We start from the raw sequence: 16674 nt of genomic DNA, 5'->3' as shown, positions 1-16674 counted from the left end.
ATCAGTTACGAACTATATCCATGAGTCTCTCAAATGTATTTGCTTAGTTGAATCACTGTAAAAGTGTGTATATTGATAGTGATATTGGCTTTTATCTACTAGTCATGAGAGTTCTTGGCATATGTTTGTCCCGAGTAAAAGAACAGCACCTATTCCCACATCTGGTGAGCGTCAGTACTCCCTCTCTTGTGGCTCAGATCACATTTTAATGTCACACAAGCCCTGCGTCCATTCTACATTGACTTCACTTTCCCTGCCTTCAGATGAATCAAACATCAAGTAGAAGCTCTGACTTCCTTTTGATGTCTGATATGTCCGAAGGTGGGGAAAGTGAAGTCAACTCTAAATGGGAGCAGGGCTTGCGTGACATAACAATGAGATGCAAGCCCGTAGAGAGCGACTGACAACACCGCTGGAACGGTGCCAGCACCAGAGATAAGTATAATTGTTGTTATCTTACTTGAGACAAACATGCTGATTGAGACGGGATTGTCTGAATAGGGCTAATTCTCATGTGGTTTTCCTACATAATGAGTAGTACATTCAGCTGGATAAATCCAGGGATCAGATTCAGATTTCTGCCACTAAAAAACACATTGGCTATTAATCTGACACTTGAAAATATCTTAAAGGGGTTTTCCAGTCTTAAGCTGCAAGACTGCTGTCACTCTATGACCACACAACCCCTTTAAGGAAAATTATTCTAAGGCTGTGTGCCCACGATGTTTTTTTTAAGCGTTTTTGGGGGGACTGCCCCCAAAAAATGATGTGGGGTCCCCCTTATTTTTAAAAACCAGCAAAGGCTAAACAGACAACTGCGGACTGATATTAATAGACTGGGAAGGAGCCATAGATATTGGCACCCTCCCAGACTAATAACACCAGCCCTCAACTGCCCCAGAAATGGCGCATCCATTAGATGCGCCAATACTGGCGCTTAGCCTCGGTTTTTCTCGCTTGCCCTGGTGCGCTCGCAAGTGGGGTAATAGTTTTGGGGTTGATGCCAGCTTTGTAATGTCCGCTGACATCATTCCCAGAGGTTAGTAATGGAAAGGCAAACACCCCCATTACAAATCCCATAGTCAAAAGTAAAAAGACACACACAGAAAAAAGTCCTTCAATTGAACACGCCCCAACAAATCCCCTCTTTTTCCCATTTATTAACATAAAAATAAAAAATCAAAGTAATCCTCACCTGTTCGTGGTTAATCCATAATGCTTATGTCCCACGACGATCCCCAGCTCTGCTACATCTAGTTGCATTGCTGAGCGGTTACATCAGTAATGTGACCAATCAGTAAGACAGCCAGAAGACACTGAGGTGAGTGTGAGAGCGTGGCTGTAACCTTAATGATGTCACCACTGGTCACACGCAGCTGTGTTCTCATGCTCAGCTCGGTGTGATCTGGCTGATATAACCACTGAGCAATGCAACAAGATGTAGCAGAGTTGGGGATCGTCATGCGACATCAGCATTATGGATTATCGGCGGACAGGTGAGGATTACTTTGATTTTTTTTTATGTTAATAAATGGGAAAAAGAGGGGATTTGTCAGGAAGTGTTTTGTTCAATTAAAGGACTTTTTTCTGTGTCTTTATTTTCACTACGGGGTTAGTAATGGGGGTGTCTGATAGACACCTCTCCATTACTAACCCATGGGCTTCATGTCAACTGACATTACAAAGCTGATATTAACCCCAAAATATTACCCTGCTTGCCAACACACCAGGGCAAGCGGGAAGAGCCGGGCAAAGTGCCAGAATTGGCGCATCTAATGGATGCACCTTTTCCTGGTCGGCTGCGGGCTGATATTTTTAGGCTGTGGAGGACAAAATATCCAAGACTCCATGTCTTTTTACTTATTTATTTTCTTTTTTTACACAGTGCTCAGGACAATCACAGCCATGCCAATACTTGACATGGCTGTGATGGGGCCAGATTACCCACACAGGAAAAGCTTGTAGATTGGCCACACTGCAGCCTTTCAACAAGCTTTGTTCAGGCTGCCAAACCCGAACAGTAACACGAAATTTGGATGACGAAGCCAATTTTGACATTAATTACCAGGCCAAATTTTTTAAACCTGACCAGTGTCACTTCACGTGGTAATAACTCTGGAATGCTTCAACGTTAACAATTCCTCATTTTTTTCAAGAAATTTATGAAACCTGTTTCTTTAGGGACCTAACGTATATACTCGAGTATAAGCTGACCTGAATATAAGCCAAGGCACCTAATTTTACCACAAAAAACTGGGAAAACTTATTGACTCGATTATAAGCCTAGGGTGGGAAATGCAACAGCTACTGGTAAATTTCCTCATCCTGGTAAGTATTGCCCACTCATCACCAATCCTGGTATGCATGGCCCCCTCATCCCCAATCCTGATATGCATGGCCCCTTATCCCCAATCCTTGTATGCATGGCCTCTCATCACCAATCCTGGTATGCATGCCCCCCTCATCACCAATCCTGGTATGCATGGCCCCCTCATCACCAATCCTGATATGCATGGTACCCCTCATCCCAATCATGGTATGAATGACACCCCACATCCCAATTATGATATGAATGGCACCCCTTATCCCAATCATGGTATGCTTGGCCCCTCATCCCCAATCCTGGTATACATGGCCCGTTCTTCCCAATCCTGTTATGCATGGCACCCCTCATCCCCAATCCAGGTATGTATGGCACCCCCATCCCCAATCCTGGTATGCATGGCACCCCTCATCCCAAACCTGGTATGCATGGCCCCATCTTCTCCAATTTTTGTATGCATGGCCCCCCATCACTGCACACATGAAAATAATAAACACTCATACTCACCTTCCTTACCTCTGCTCCATTGCTGCGTCCTGTTCTGCCAGCAGCTCACCTCTCATCTGAGCAGCGCATGACATCACTGCCATGTGCCCTTAGACGCCGAGGTGAGCTGCGGGGATATTCACTCCTCTCCATGCCAGGACTATGGGCGTGGAGAGGAGTGAATAGTCATTTTCTTTAATAGAGCACACAGTCAGCAGCGCTATCCTCTGTGCCCACTACTAAAGAAAATGAATATTCACTCTTCTCCACTCCATTGTGCATTGAGAAGAATGAATATTAATTTTCTTTAGCAGCCGGCACATGTGGTAGCTGCAGCAACGGTTACTGCCTGTGCCCCGCTCCTCCGCCGCCACAACCCCCCCCACCAACCCACCGATATATACTATATACAGTGCCTTGTGAAAGTATTTGGCCCCCTTGAACTTTTCTACCTTTTGCCACATTTCTGGCTTCAAACATAAAGATATAAAATTCTAATTTTTTGGCGAAGAATCAACAACAAGTGGGACACAATCGTGAAGTGTAACGAAATTTATTGGATATTTTAAACTTTTTAAAAAAGTTGAAAACTGAAAAGTGTGGCGTGCAATATTATTCGGCCCCCTTGAGTTAATACTTTGTAGCCCCACCTTTTGCTGCGATTACAGCTGCAAGTCGCTTGGGGTAAGTCTCTATCAGTTTTGCACATCGAGAGGCTGAAATTCTTGCCCATTCTTCCTTGCAAAACAGCTCATTGAGGTTAGATGGAGAGCGTTTGTGAACAGCCGTTTTCAGCTCTTTCCACAGATTCTCGATTGGATTCAGGTCTGGACTTTGACTTGGCCATTCTAACACCTGGATACTTTTATCTTTGAACCATTCCATTGTAGATTTTGCTTTTGTAACGGGTCCGGGAGGCGGAACCTCTGAGCTACTATACAAGGGGGCGGCCCTTGTAAGGGAGCGGGTGGCAGTCTCTGGGTGAACGGACAGGGAGTTACGGCAAGTGATCAGGGCAGTCTCTGGGTAAGGGGTAGGTACGACCTGTGATGGCAGAGCCTCCGGGTAGGCTAGCAGGCAGATGGTAGATGTGTGCTCCCAGGTGAGCAAGCGAGAGTCTCTGGAATAGCAGGTGGTCACGGCACGTGACGGCGGAACCTCCGGGCTGGCAGGCAGGTAGGTAACGGAGAAGCGCTCCCAGGTGAGCGGGCAAGAGTCTCTGGAATAGCTGGTGGTCACCGCACGTGACAACGGGACCTCCGGGCTGGCAAGCAGGCAGGTAACGGAGATGCGCTCCCAGGTGAGCGGGCAAGAGTCTCTGAGATAGCTGGTGGTCACAGCACGTGACAACGGAGCCTCCGGGCTGGCAAGCAGGCAGGTAGCGGAGAAGCGCTCCCAGGTGAGCGGGCAAGCTGGTCCATAGACAGACTGACCGGAGTTGTAAGGCAGACCGTCGGACCTCAGGCAAGCAGGCAGGTAGCTGATGTGCGCTCCCAGGTGAGCGGACAAGTTGGTCCTTAGACAGACTGACCGGAGTTGTAAGGCAGACCGTCGGACCTCAGGCAGGCAGGCAGGTAACAAGTATTCAGGCAGGAATCAGGCAGGTAACTAGCAGGAAACTGGCAGGAAACTGGCAGGTAACTGGCAGGTAACTGGCAACGGGACCTGAGGGCTGAAGCACAGGTGAGACACAGGTGCAAACAACATTGCTCGGGCACCTCCATTTTGGAGGAGGTGCCTTATATATGATGAAGTCCTCCGGCCATTGGCCGGGGACTCCTTAGGGCGGCGCGCGCGGCCCCTTTAAGAGGAGGGGAGCGCGCGCGCGCGCGCCCTAAGCACAGGGGCCGGGAAGGGGCGCGCGCTGAGAGCAGAGCGGGAGGAGGACGCCGGGAAGGAGCGCGCACTGACAGCAGAGCGGGGAGAGGACGCCGGGCACGGAGCAGAGCGGTGAGGGGAGCAGCGTCCCTGCCTAGCAGAGGGCAGGGACGCCAGCGCTACAGTACCCCCCCCTTTAGGCCCCCCCTTTTTTAGGCCAGACAGAAATTTAGCTAGGATGAGAGGGGCATGGATGTTCTCCCGGGGCTCCCACGTTCTCTCCTCAGGACCAAACCCCTTCCAATCTACCAGAAAAAAGGTCTTTCCTCTTACCCTTTTGGTGGCAAGAATGTTCTCTACCTCAAACTCGTCCTCAGCAGAAACCGGAGCAGGAGGCGTACCTGTAGACTTGGAAAAAGAGTTAAGTACCACAGGTTTGAGGAGAGATACATGGAAGGAGTTAGGGATCCGTAAGTTGGCCGGGAGTTTCAATTTATAGGCCACCGGGTTGATCTGACTGATGACCTCCAGTGGGCCGATGAACCGAGGCCCTAACTTATAGGAAGGGATCTTGAGCCGGACATATTTGGACGAGAGCCAGACTTTATCCCCAGGGCGGAATTGAGGAGGGTCCAGACGTTTTTTGTCAGCGTGTCTTTTCATACGCTCGGATGACAGAAGGAGTGCGGACCGGGTACTCTCCCATATGGAGGAAAATTTGTTAACAAGAGATTCCGCAGCCGGATTGTCCGCCGAGGTGGAGACGGGAAACGGGATCCGAGGATGCTGACCGTAGACTACAAAAAACGGGGATTTGGAGGAAGACTCGCTCTCGTGATTGTTGTATGAGAATTCGGCCCATGGCAGGAGATCCACCCAGTCAGAATGGTGGGCATTAACGAAGTGCCGAAGGTAACTGGTCAGGTTCTGATTGATCCGCTCCACTTGACCATTAGACTGTGGGTGGTAAGCGGAGGAGAAGTCCAGGGTGACGTCCAGCAATTTACAAGTGGCTCTCCAGAAACGGGAAGTGAACTGTACCCCACGATCCGACACGATGTGACGGGGCAGGCCATGAAGACGGAAGATGTGGCGGATAAAGTCTTTAGCCAGCTCGGGTGCAGACGGAAGACCTGGCAGTGGAATGAAGTGAGCCATCTTGGAGAAGCGGTCAGCGACCACCCAAATGACCGTACAACCGGCAGAGACGGGCAGATCAGTAATGAAGTCCATCGCTATATGCTGCCAGGGGGCAGCAGGTACTGGCAGAGGTAGGAGGCGGCCGGCCGGCAGGTGTCTCGGAACTTTGTTGCGGGCGCAGGACACACAGGCAGAAACAAAGTCTATTACATCCTTGTGCAGGTTAGGCCACCAGTAGTGCCGGGTAATAAGCTGGAGGGTCTTTTTCTGACCGGCGTGGCCAGCTAGTTTAGACGAATGACCCCAGTGTAGGATCTTCTCCCGATCAGGTACTGGTACGAACGTCTTACCAGGAGGAAGACGATTTAGACTCACGGGAGCCACCTGCATTACTCTGGCGGGATCGATGATATGTTTCGGATCCTCCTCGAGATCAGACACCAGAAAGGATCGAGACAAGGCGTCCGCCTTGACGTTTTTGTCAGCCGGGCGAAAATGAAGGACAAAATCAAAACGAGCAAAAAACAAGGACCACCGGGCTTGGCGCGGGTTAAGTCTCTGGGCATGCTGGAGGTAAGCCAAGTTCTTGTGGTCAGTGTAAATTATTACCGGGTGAAGAGCCCCCTCGAGCAGGTAACGCCACTCCTCCAATGCCAGTTTGATGGCCAATAACTCTCGGTCTCCTATGGAATAGTTGCGCTCAGAGGAGGAGAAGAGTTTAGAGAAGAAGCCACAAGTTACCATCCTCCCGGAAGATGATTTTTGAGTAAGTACCGCTCCGGCTCCAGAGGAGGAGGCGTCAACTTCCAGGAAGAACTGCTTGTTGCCATCTGGGCGATGCAGCACCGGGGCGGAAGAGAAGGCCTGTTTAAGGGAAAGAAAGGCCTCCTCTGCTTCGGGTGGCCACTCTTTGGGATTAGTACCTTTACGGGTGAGCGCAGAAATTGGGGCCGTCCGGGAAGAGAAGTGTGGTATGAAGAGGCGGTAGTAGTTGGCGAAGCCCAGGAATCGCTGAATGGCCTTCAACCCCTCCGGTCGGGGCCATTTCTCGATGGCAGACAGTTTCTCAGGATCCATTTGTAGGCCGGTCTGAGAGATAATGTAGCCCAGAAACGGAAGCGAGGTCTGCTCAAAGAGGCACTTCTCAAATTTAGCGTAGAGATGGTTCTGCCTTAGCCTGAGCAGGACCTGACGAACGTCCCTCCGGTGAGTCTGGAGATCCGGAGAGAAGACCAAGATGTCGTCCAGGTACACCACTACGCAGGAGTAGAGAAGGTCCCGGAAGATGTCATTGACCAACTCTTGAAAGACGGCAGGAGCGTTACAGAGACCAAAGGGCATTACCAGGTATTCATAGTGGCCGTCCCGGGTGTTGAATGCCGTCTTCCATTCATCCCCCTGACGAATACGAACCAGGTTGTACGCCCCACGAAGGTCCAGTTTGGTGAAGATCCTAGCCCCCCTCAGACGATCAAATAATTCTGGAATGAGCGGAAGGGGGTACTTATTCTTCACCGTGATCAGGTTTAGGCCTCTATAGTCTATACAGGGACGGAGAGAGCCGTCCTTCTTTTTGACGAAAAAGAAGCCTGCTCCCGCCGGGGAGGTAGATTTCCGGATGAATCCTCTGGCCAGATTCTCCTCAATATATTCGGACATTGACCGGGTCTCAGCAGCGGATAAAGGATAGATACGCCCACGGGGAGGAGTAGTACCGGGTAGCAGATCGATGGGACAGTCGTATGGTCTATGTGGTGGTAATGTCTCTGCCTCCTTTTTATTAAAGACATCTGCATAAGACCAATAAGGAATCGGAAGTCCAGGTAGATTAGCTGGGGTAGGAGAGGGACGGACGGGATGGACGGGAACCAGGCAGGTTTTATGACAGTCTTGTCCCCAGCGAAGGACCTCTCCGGTTTGCCAGTCTAGCACGGGTGCATGTCTCTGGAGCCAGGGCAGACCTAGCAAGAGGGCGTGAGAGAGTCCAGGTAGAACATGAAAGGAGATACTTTCAGAATGCAGCATTCCCACCTGCAGGGTAATGGATTCGGTGATGAGTTGAATGGGGCGAGGTAAGAGGCCCCCATCCACGGCAGCGACAGACAAGGGTACAGCCAGAGGTTTGGTGGGGATGCGGTATTTCTCAACCAGGGACTGTGAAATAAGGTTCCCGGCTGCTCCAGAGTCAAGTTGGGCTAGTTCGAAATAACGGTTCTCCCCGTAGATGATCGAAACTGACAACAGCAGGGATGGAGAGGATTTATTCTTGTCTAGGTGGACCTCTCTGAGCGAACCTAGACACAGGCGTTTCCCGACCTCTCCGGGCAGGCACGGATCCGGTGCTCCTTACTGCCACAGTAGAAGCAGCTCCCCTCGGCACGGCGTGAGTCCTGACGGGTTTTGACCATCTTGGTCTGGTCGACCTGCATAGGCTCAGGAGAGTGTACCTGGGGAGAAACGGAGGGAATGACGGGTTTCTGGAAAGTAGGAGCTAAACGTGGAATCCTTCTCTCACGGGTGACCTCTTTGGCACGCTCCTGGAACCGTAGGTCAATCCGGGTGGCAAGGGTTATTAGATCATCGAGAGAGGTAGGAATGTCCCGACCAGCAAGTTCATCTTTAATACGACCGGACAGACCCTCCCAGAAGACGGATACCAGAGCGTCGTTATCCCAGGCCAGCTCCGAGGCAAGGGTGCGGAACCGTATGGCATATTGGCCCACGGTGAGACCCTCCTGACGGAGGCGTAGCAGAGAGGATGCGGATGAGGTCTTCCGTCCGGGTTCGTCGAAGACTTTCCGGAAAGCTGAGAGAAAAGCAGGCAAGTTGGACACCAGGGGGTCTCCTCTCTCCCAAAGAGGATTTAGCCAGGCCAGGGCCTCCCCGGTGAGATGGGACATGATAAAGGCAATTTTGGCCCGGTCGGAATTAAACTGATGGGACAAAAGTTCAAAGTGCAGGGTGCACTGATTTATGAAGCCCCGAGCCTGGGCGGAGTCACCTCCGAAGCGAGGAGGTGCAGACAGCCGGGGTCCGGGATAGGTTACCATGGTATTAGTGGGTAGCGGAGCTGCCGGGTTGCGAGTCATGGTACTGGCAGTGGCTGCAGGTGGTGCAGTCAGAGTGTCCAGGCGAGTATTGACATTCCGCAGGTGACCCAGGATGGACTCCTGTTGGGACCTTTGACGGGATAGTTCATGACACAGGTCCGTGAGCGAGGGAGCTTGGGTGCCACCGGGTTCCATGGCCCGAGCAAACTGTAACGGGTCCGGGAGGCGGAACCTCTGAGCTACTATACAAGGGGGCGGCCCTTGTAAGGGAGCGGGTGGCAGTCTCTGGGTGAACGGACAGGGAGTTACGGCAAGTGATCAGGGCAGTCTCTGGGTAAGGGGTAGGTACGACCTGTGATGGCAGAGCCTCCGGGTAGGCTAGCAGGCAGATGGTAGATGTGTGCTCCCAGGTGAGCAAGCGAGAGTCTCTGGAATAGCAGGTGGTCACGGCACGTGACGGCGGAACCTCCGGGCTGGCAGGCAGGTAGGTAACGGAGAAGCGCTCCCAGGTGAGCGGGCAAGAGTCTCTGGAATAGCTGGTGGTCACCGCACGTGACAACGGGACCTCCGGGCTGGCAAGCAGGCAGGTAACGGAGATGCGCTCCCAGGTGAGCGGGCAAGAGTCTCTGAGATAGCTGGTGGTCACAGCACGTGACAACGGAGCCTCCGGGCTGGCAAGCAGGCAGGTAGCGGAGAAGCGCTCCCAGGTGAGCGGGCAAGCTGGTCCATAGACAGACTGACCGGAGTTGTAAGGCAGACCGTCGGACCTCAGGCAAGCAGGCAGGTAGCTGATGTGCGCTCCCAGGTGAGCGGACAAGTTGGTCCTTAGACAGACTGACCGGAGTTGTAAGGCAGACCGTCGGACCTCAGGCAGGCAGGCAGGTAACAAGTATTCAGGCAGGAATCAGGCAGGTAACTAGCAGGAAACTGGCAGGAAACTGGCAGGTAACTGGCAGGTAACTGGCAACGGGACCTGAGGGCTGAAGCACAGGTGAGACACAGGTGCAAACAACATTGCTCGGGCACCTCCATTTTGGAGGAGGTGCCTTATATATGATGAAGTCCTCCGGCCATTGGCCGGGGACTCCTTAGGGCGGCGCGCGCGGCCCCTTTAAGAGGAGGGGAGCACGCGCGCGCGCGCCCTAAGCACAGGGGCCGGGAAGGGGCGCGCGCTGAGAGCAGAGCGGGAGGAGGACGCCGGGAAGGAGCGCGCGCTGACAGCAGAGCGGGGAGAGGACGCCGGGCACGGAGCAGAGCGGTGAGGGGAGCAGCGTCCCTGCCTAGCAGAGGGCAGGGACGCCAGCGCTACAGCTTTATGTTTGGGATCATTGTCTTGTTGGAAGATAAATCTATGTCCCAGTCTCAGGTCTTTTGAAGACTCCAACAGGTTTTCTTCCAGAATGGTCCTGTATTTGCCTCCGTCCATCTTCCCATCATTTTAATCATCTTCCCTGTCCCTGCTGAAGAAAAGCAGGCCCAAACCATGATGCTGCCACCACAATGTTTGACAGTGGGGATGGTGTTTTGAGGGTGATGAGCTGTGTTGCTTTTACACCAAACATATCGATTTTGGTTTCATCTGACCAGAGCACCTTATTCCACATGTTTGGTGTGTTTCCCAGGTGGCTAGTGGCAAACTTCAAACGAGACTTTTTATGGATATCTTTGAGAAATGGCTTTCTTCTTGCCACTCTTCCATAAAGGCCAGATTTGTGCAGTGTACGACTGATTGTTGTCCTATGGACAGACTCTCCCACCTCAGCTGTAGATCTCTGCAGTTCATCCAGAGTGATCATGGGCCTTTTGGCTGCATCTCTGATTAGTCTTCTCCTTGTTCGAGATGAAAGTTCAGAGGGACGGCCGAGTCTTGGTAGATTTGCAGTGGTCTGATAAGCCTTCCATTTCAATATGATCGCTTGCACAGTGGTCCTTGAGATGTTTAAAACTTGGGAAATCTTTTTGTATCCAAACCCGGCTTTAGACTTCGCCACAACAGTATCTCAGACCTGCCTGGTGTGTTCCTTGGTCTTCATGATGCTCTCTGCACTTGAAACAGAACCCTGAGACTATCACAGAGCAGGTGCATTTATAGGGAGATCTGATTACACACAGGTGGATTCTACTTATCATTACCGGTCATTTAGGACAACATTGGATCATTCAGAGATCTTCACTGAACTTCTGGAGTGAGTTTGCTGCACTGAAAGTAAAGGGGCCGAATAATATTGCACTCCCTACTTTTCAGTTTTTAATTTGATAAAAAAGTTTAAAATATGCAATAAATTTCGTTCCACTTTGCGATTGTGTCCCACTTGTTGTTGATTCTTCCCAAAAAAATTAGAATTTTATATCTTTATGTTTGAAGCCAGAAATGTGGCAAAAGGTAAAAAAGTTCAAGGGGGCCAAATACTTTCACAAGGCACTGTATATGAGGATATATATATTAAGTATATACCTGAGTATAAGGTGAGGGGATCTTTTTCAGCCTAAAAAATGTGCTGAAAAAGTCAGCATATACTAGAGTATATATAGTATTCAAATTTAAATGGACTATAGGGGCTATATATTGTAAACTAACCAAAAGTGATACTATTTTAAAAACTATATCCCTCAAATTCTTCAAAACTGCTGTCAGGAAAAAAAAATTAACCCTTCAGATGCTGCACAGGAATTAATGAAAAGTGGAATAAAAAAAAATAAAAAATTTGAACCCTAAAATGTTGCTTTAGCCCCAATTTTTTTTCATTTTTACAAGGGATAGATTGACAAAACATGTGGTCAGAAACCTCTGTTCGGACAAATGGCAGGTCTCAGAAGGGATAGAGCACCATTTGAAATTTGGCTGAAATCAATTGCAGGTGCAGGTCCATGTTGCATTTGCAGGACCCCTAAGGTGTCTAAACAGTGGAAACTCACCCTCAAGGATTTTACACAGGGGTATATTGAACAAATTTAATTCACAGGTATTAAATGAAATTTGATAACATTACATCATTGTTAAGTGTTTGCTTGATCTGAAATTGGGTCATAATCATCAAAAGATTATGTGGTCTCCCATTCTGGTTCAGCCAGAGCAGAGGCTGCTTAGCATCACCATCAGTCCCAACACCTAGCTAGTGAACAAGATGTACAAGTTGTCTCATTGGTCTTTGTTCCTAGTAGTGTTAAGCATAGGTTGCGGAGGGGAACAGGGCTGCTACAGCCTATGTCCAGGATGCACTGCACTGAGCATGCCCGTGACATGGCGGACCGTGATTGGTGGTTTGGTGTCAGCTGATCCGGTGACCTGGCACCGCCTGATTGGCCGCGGGTGACGTCATCAGTAGTGCGACCAATAATGCGACTGTGGGCAGGGCTTAGTCTTTAAATAGCCCAACCACAAGCATGGCGGTGCGCTCTGATCATTCCGTCTAGGTTGTGTACATGTGTGGACGCTTGTCTGTCTGGGCTCCACGTGCTCTCTAGCTGCTCTCTCCATGACCTGCCGATGCCAGAGTTCGCTTGGCTGATTAGCACAAGTCACTCAGGCAGGCTTAGTGGGGGGAGGCAGGTTTAGTGGGGGGAGGCAGGTAGTTCCCGTTTGGCAGTCTGGCTGCGGCAAGGGGGTCGCTATACACTCCGAGCAGACTGCGGGTTCCGTGTCCCTGGCACCGCCTGTTAGCCACTTGGAGAGTTACTCCGCAGACCGGTCACACACCGGCTGGGAGCACGTACACTCCAGCGTGAGTCACACACACTTCCTAACTCCTGCTGCGTAGCCTCTGTGCAGTCAGCAGAGCTACAGCTACATTATTTGTCGCACATCTCCCGTGTAGTTAACGGAGATAGTGCGAATCCTTTTCTCATCCAGGTGTGTAGTAACACTGGAGGAATTTACACTTTAAGTTGGTTGTTTTACACTCTAACCCAGTGGGTGTTCGGCCGCAGTCTTCTAGGCTGCATTGCGGACCCCGGGTTCGGTTGCATTTCATTTTAATAAAGTTGTTGCAACCGTCCCCTTAACAGTCAAAATATTGAAATTTTTATTTTTTTTCATGACGATGTTACTTTAGCCCCAATTTTTCACTTTCAAAAGAAATAGCATGAAATAATGGATCCCACAATTTGTTACCAAGTCTCTTCTGGGCTCGATGGTACCCTACATGTGGTCAGAAACCTCTATTTGTACAAATGGCAGGGCACGGAAGGGAAAGAGCACCATTTGAATTTTGGAACACAAATTTGGATGAAGTAGATTGCGGGTGTCATGTCGCTTTTGCAGAGTTCCTGATGTGCCTAACAGCAGAAACCCCACTCAAATTACCCCCTTTTTGGAAAATACATCCATCTAGGATTTTATCCCGGGGTATAGTGAGCATTTTGAACCCACAGGTACTACACAGAATTTGATAACATTAGGTCATCAAAATTTACATTTGTTTCATGAAAATGTTGCTTCAGCCCCAAATATTTCACTTTAGCAAGAGGTAACATGAAAAAGTGGACTGCACAGTTTTTTACCCACTTTGTTCTGAGTGTGGCGATACCCCACATGTAGTCAAAAAGTTCTGTTTGGACACATGGCAGGGCTCAGAATGGAAGAAGTGACATTTGGTATTTGGATTGTAAATTTGGCTGGAATAGAATGCACACACTAGGTCTCATTTGCCGAGCCCCTGAGGTACCAAAACATCAGAAACCCCCACAAGTGACCCCATTTTGGAAAATAGACCTATCAAGCAATTCACCTAGGGTCATGATGAGCTTGTGGATTCCGAAGGTGCTTCATTGAAATTTTGAAAATGTGAAAACGAAAATTGTTTTTTTCCATTAAAATGAAGTTTTAGCCCCAAATTTGTAATTTTCACAATGGATAATGGAGAAAACGGACCCCATAATTTATTACGCAATTTCTCATGAACTTGATGGTACTCTATATGTGGTCAAAAGCTGCTGTTTGGGCACATGGCAGGGCTCAGAAAGAAAAGAACACTATTTGATTTTTGCAGCGTAAATTTGTCTGGAATAGATTATGAATGCCATGTCGCATTTGCAGAGCCCCTGACATGTCTAAACAGCAGAAATCCCCACAAGTTACACCATTTTGGAAACTAGACCCCACAAGAAATTCATCTAGTGGTGTACTAAACATTTTTAACTTACAGGTGAATCACAAAATTTTATAACATTTAGGAGTGAAATTTTTTTTTTCCACTAAAATACTGTTTTAGCACCAAATTTATAATTTACATGAGGATTAATAGGAGAAAATAGACCCCATAATTTGTTATGCAATTTTACTAAACGTGGCAGTGCCCCATATGTGGTTGTAGTATGTACACTACTGGCTGAGCACACGACAGGGATCGGTTGGTAAAGAGAGCTACGTGGCTTTTAGAATGCAGATTCCGTTTGAATTCTGGGATCCATTAGCTGAGCCCCTGAGGTGCTAGAACAGCAGAAACCCCCACAAGTGACCCCATATTGGAAACAACACTGCTTAAGGATTTCATCTGAGGGTGTAGTGAGTATTTTGAATCCACAGGTGCCTCACAGAATTTTATATAACAATGTAATTATATATAACATTTTAAATATAAATGGAAATATAACATTTTAGTTGTAAAATTAAAATTTTTTTATTTGCTGCAAATTTGTCAGTTACATGAGAGTTAATAGGCGAAACTCGACTTTACAATTTATTGCGCAATTTTTCTTGAACATTGTGCTGCCCTATATGTCATCAGAAACTACTGTTAGGCCACACGTCAGGGCTGAGAAGGCAGGAGCACTATTTGGCTTTTGGAGAACAGATTTTGCTAGAATAGTTTGCGGGTGACTTTTGTGGAGCCCCTAAGGTGCTTTAACAGCAGAAAAACCCCAAAAGTGACCCCATTGTAGAAATTGCACCTTTCAATGAATTCATCTACGGTTGCAGTGACTATTTTGTAACATCCACGCCATGCTTTTTTTATGGAGAATTGCAAATCTGCCAATTTAGTGCTGATACATTGTGCCCCCATACAGTGTAGAGCACTCATATTTTGAAGTGCCCCTATACATTGTGATCAGCTTGTGCTCCTTGAGTCATGCACTCAGTAAAATTGTGAAGGAGGGGGGCATTTGGGTTTGGGAACGCAGATTTCACTGGATTTTTTTTTGAGGGAGTGTGGAGCCATGTTGCTTTTTCAGAGTCTTTGTTCTACCAGGAGCCTAAGAACCCCTATATTTCTAGTGACAGGTGACAGACCTGAGTGGAGGCTGGTTTTCTGTGCAATAAGTTAGGATTTTTATTGATAACATTTTGGGGTACATAAGTTTTTTTGATTGCTTTCAATATAAGGCTGGGATCACATTTTTGTGTTGTACACTGAGCACTTACATTGTGGTTTCTGTGTAAATCCCGCAAAAACGAGATTCAGATGAAACCCTCAATGGAACAACTCGCTCTAATGAGGCAGATGGAGACACTTTGGAGTCTGTTTGGCATCTGTTCCGGTGGAAACCATCTTTTAGGCGTGCATAGGACAGAATCCAAAGGGACTCCATGTGCCTCAAAAGTGATTTGTTCAGTCAGGGGTTTTGTCTGAATTGCGCCTTTTGGAGTTTACATGGAAACCCCCATATAAGCACTCAACGGAGAGCACAGGATAATTGTGACTCGAGCCTTATTCCTGTAACATACCTGGCGGCGTCCTTGCATAGTGGTCCATCTCCCACTGTGCAAGAGCACGCACTTGATCTCCAGTCCAGTCTGCTAGCCTGGCTTCCCTCCATGCTGTCTGCTTGCCTCTGTTTTTGCTGCTTAAGGGCGGCACCCGATCACTTCCTGTTTCTTGTAGCTGCTGCAGACACACCCCTGATGCATCCTCAGCCTATTGCTGTCTGTCACCTGGTATTTTACCTAGCCCCTCCCTGGAATCCTTGCCTGAGCATCTTGTTCTGTCAGTTGGCCTTTGGTCACTGACGTGCCAAGTCCTTTCCTGTTCCCTGCCTTACGGTATCAGTTCCCGTGTCTGAACTGTGTCCTGTCTGTGCACTCTAGCCAGCTACCTGTCTGAACACGCTCTTAGCCTGTTCATCCTGCCTTCTAGGGGCTGCATACCTAGATCTGTTTCTGTGTTTGTTTGCCTGTCTGTCCGCCTTCCTGAGGCTGTATTTCTAGGCCAGTCTGAACACGCTCCTTGCCTGTTCGTCCCGCCTCTCTGGGGGCCGCATACCCAGACTCGCTTCTGTCTCTCGCTGCAGTGTCGGTTTCTGTCCAAACACTCAGTTCCTGTCTGAACACTCTCCTACCTTTTACCTGTTTTGTTTATATGTCCGTCCCTTCCCTTTTTCTGCAGAGTCTGTACCTGCTCCTAACTCCTACTCGTAGTCGCTGTACTTTCGTTTGTGAGTTTAGTGTCCACTCGCTACTTCATTGCTAGTATCTAGTGTGTATCTGGTTCTGCCTTTCCCTTCCTGTCTGTTCCGTGTGAACAGAGCCCTGTCCACTCTGCTCCGCCTTGCTCACCGCTCCTGCGGTTTCCGCTCTGCTCCGCCTTGCTCACCGCTCCTGCGGTTTCCACACTGCTCTGCCTTGCTCACCGCTCCTGCGGTTTCCGCGCTGCTCCGGCAGTCTCGCTCTGCTCTGACCCTTTGCTCGCTGCTCCGGCAGTCTCGCTCTGCTCTGACCCTTTGCTCGCTGCTCCGGCAGTCTCGCTCTGCTCTGATCCTTTGCTCGCTGCTCCGGCAGTCTCGCTCTGCTCTGACCCTTTGCTCGCTGCTCTGGCAGTCTCGCTCTGCTCTGACCCTTTGCTCGCTGCTCCGGCAGTCTCGCTCTGCTCTGACCCTTTGCTCGCTGCTCCGGCAGTCTCGCTCTGCTCTGACCCTTTGCTC

The sequence above is a fragment of the Phyllobates terribilis genome, unplaced genomic scaffold (genome assembly GCF_046119375.1).
Source record: "Phyllobates terribilis strain yellow unplaced genomic scaffold, ASM4611937v1 Scaffold_1__5_contigs__length_1240528914, whole genome shotgun sequence".
NCBI classification, from domain to species: Eukaryota; Metazoa; Chordata; class Amphibia; order Anura; family Dendrobatidae; genus Phyllobates; species Phyllobates terribilis.
The sequence above is the reverse complement of the archived record's forward strand: the minus strand, read 5'-3'. Positions refer to the sequence as shown.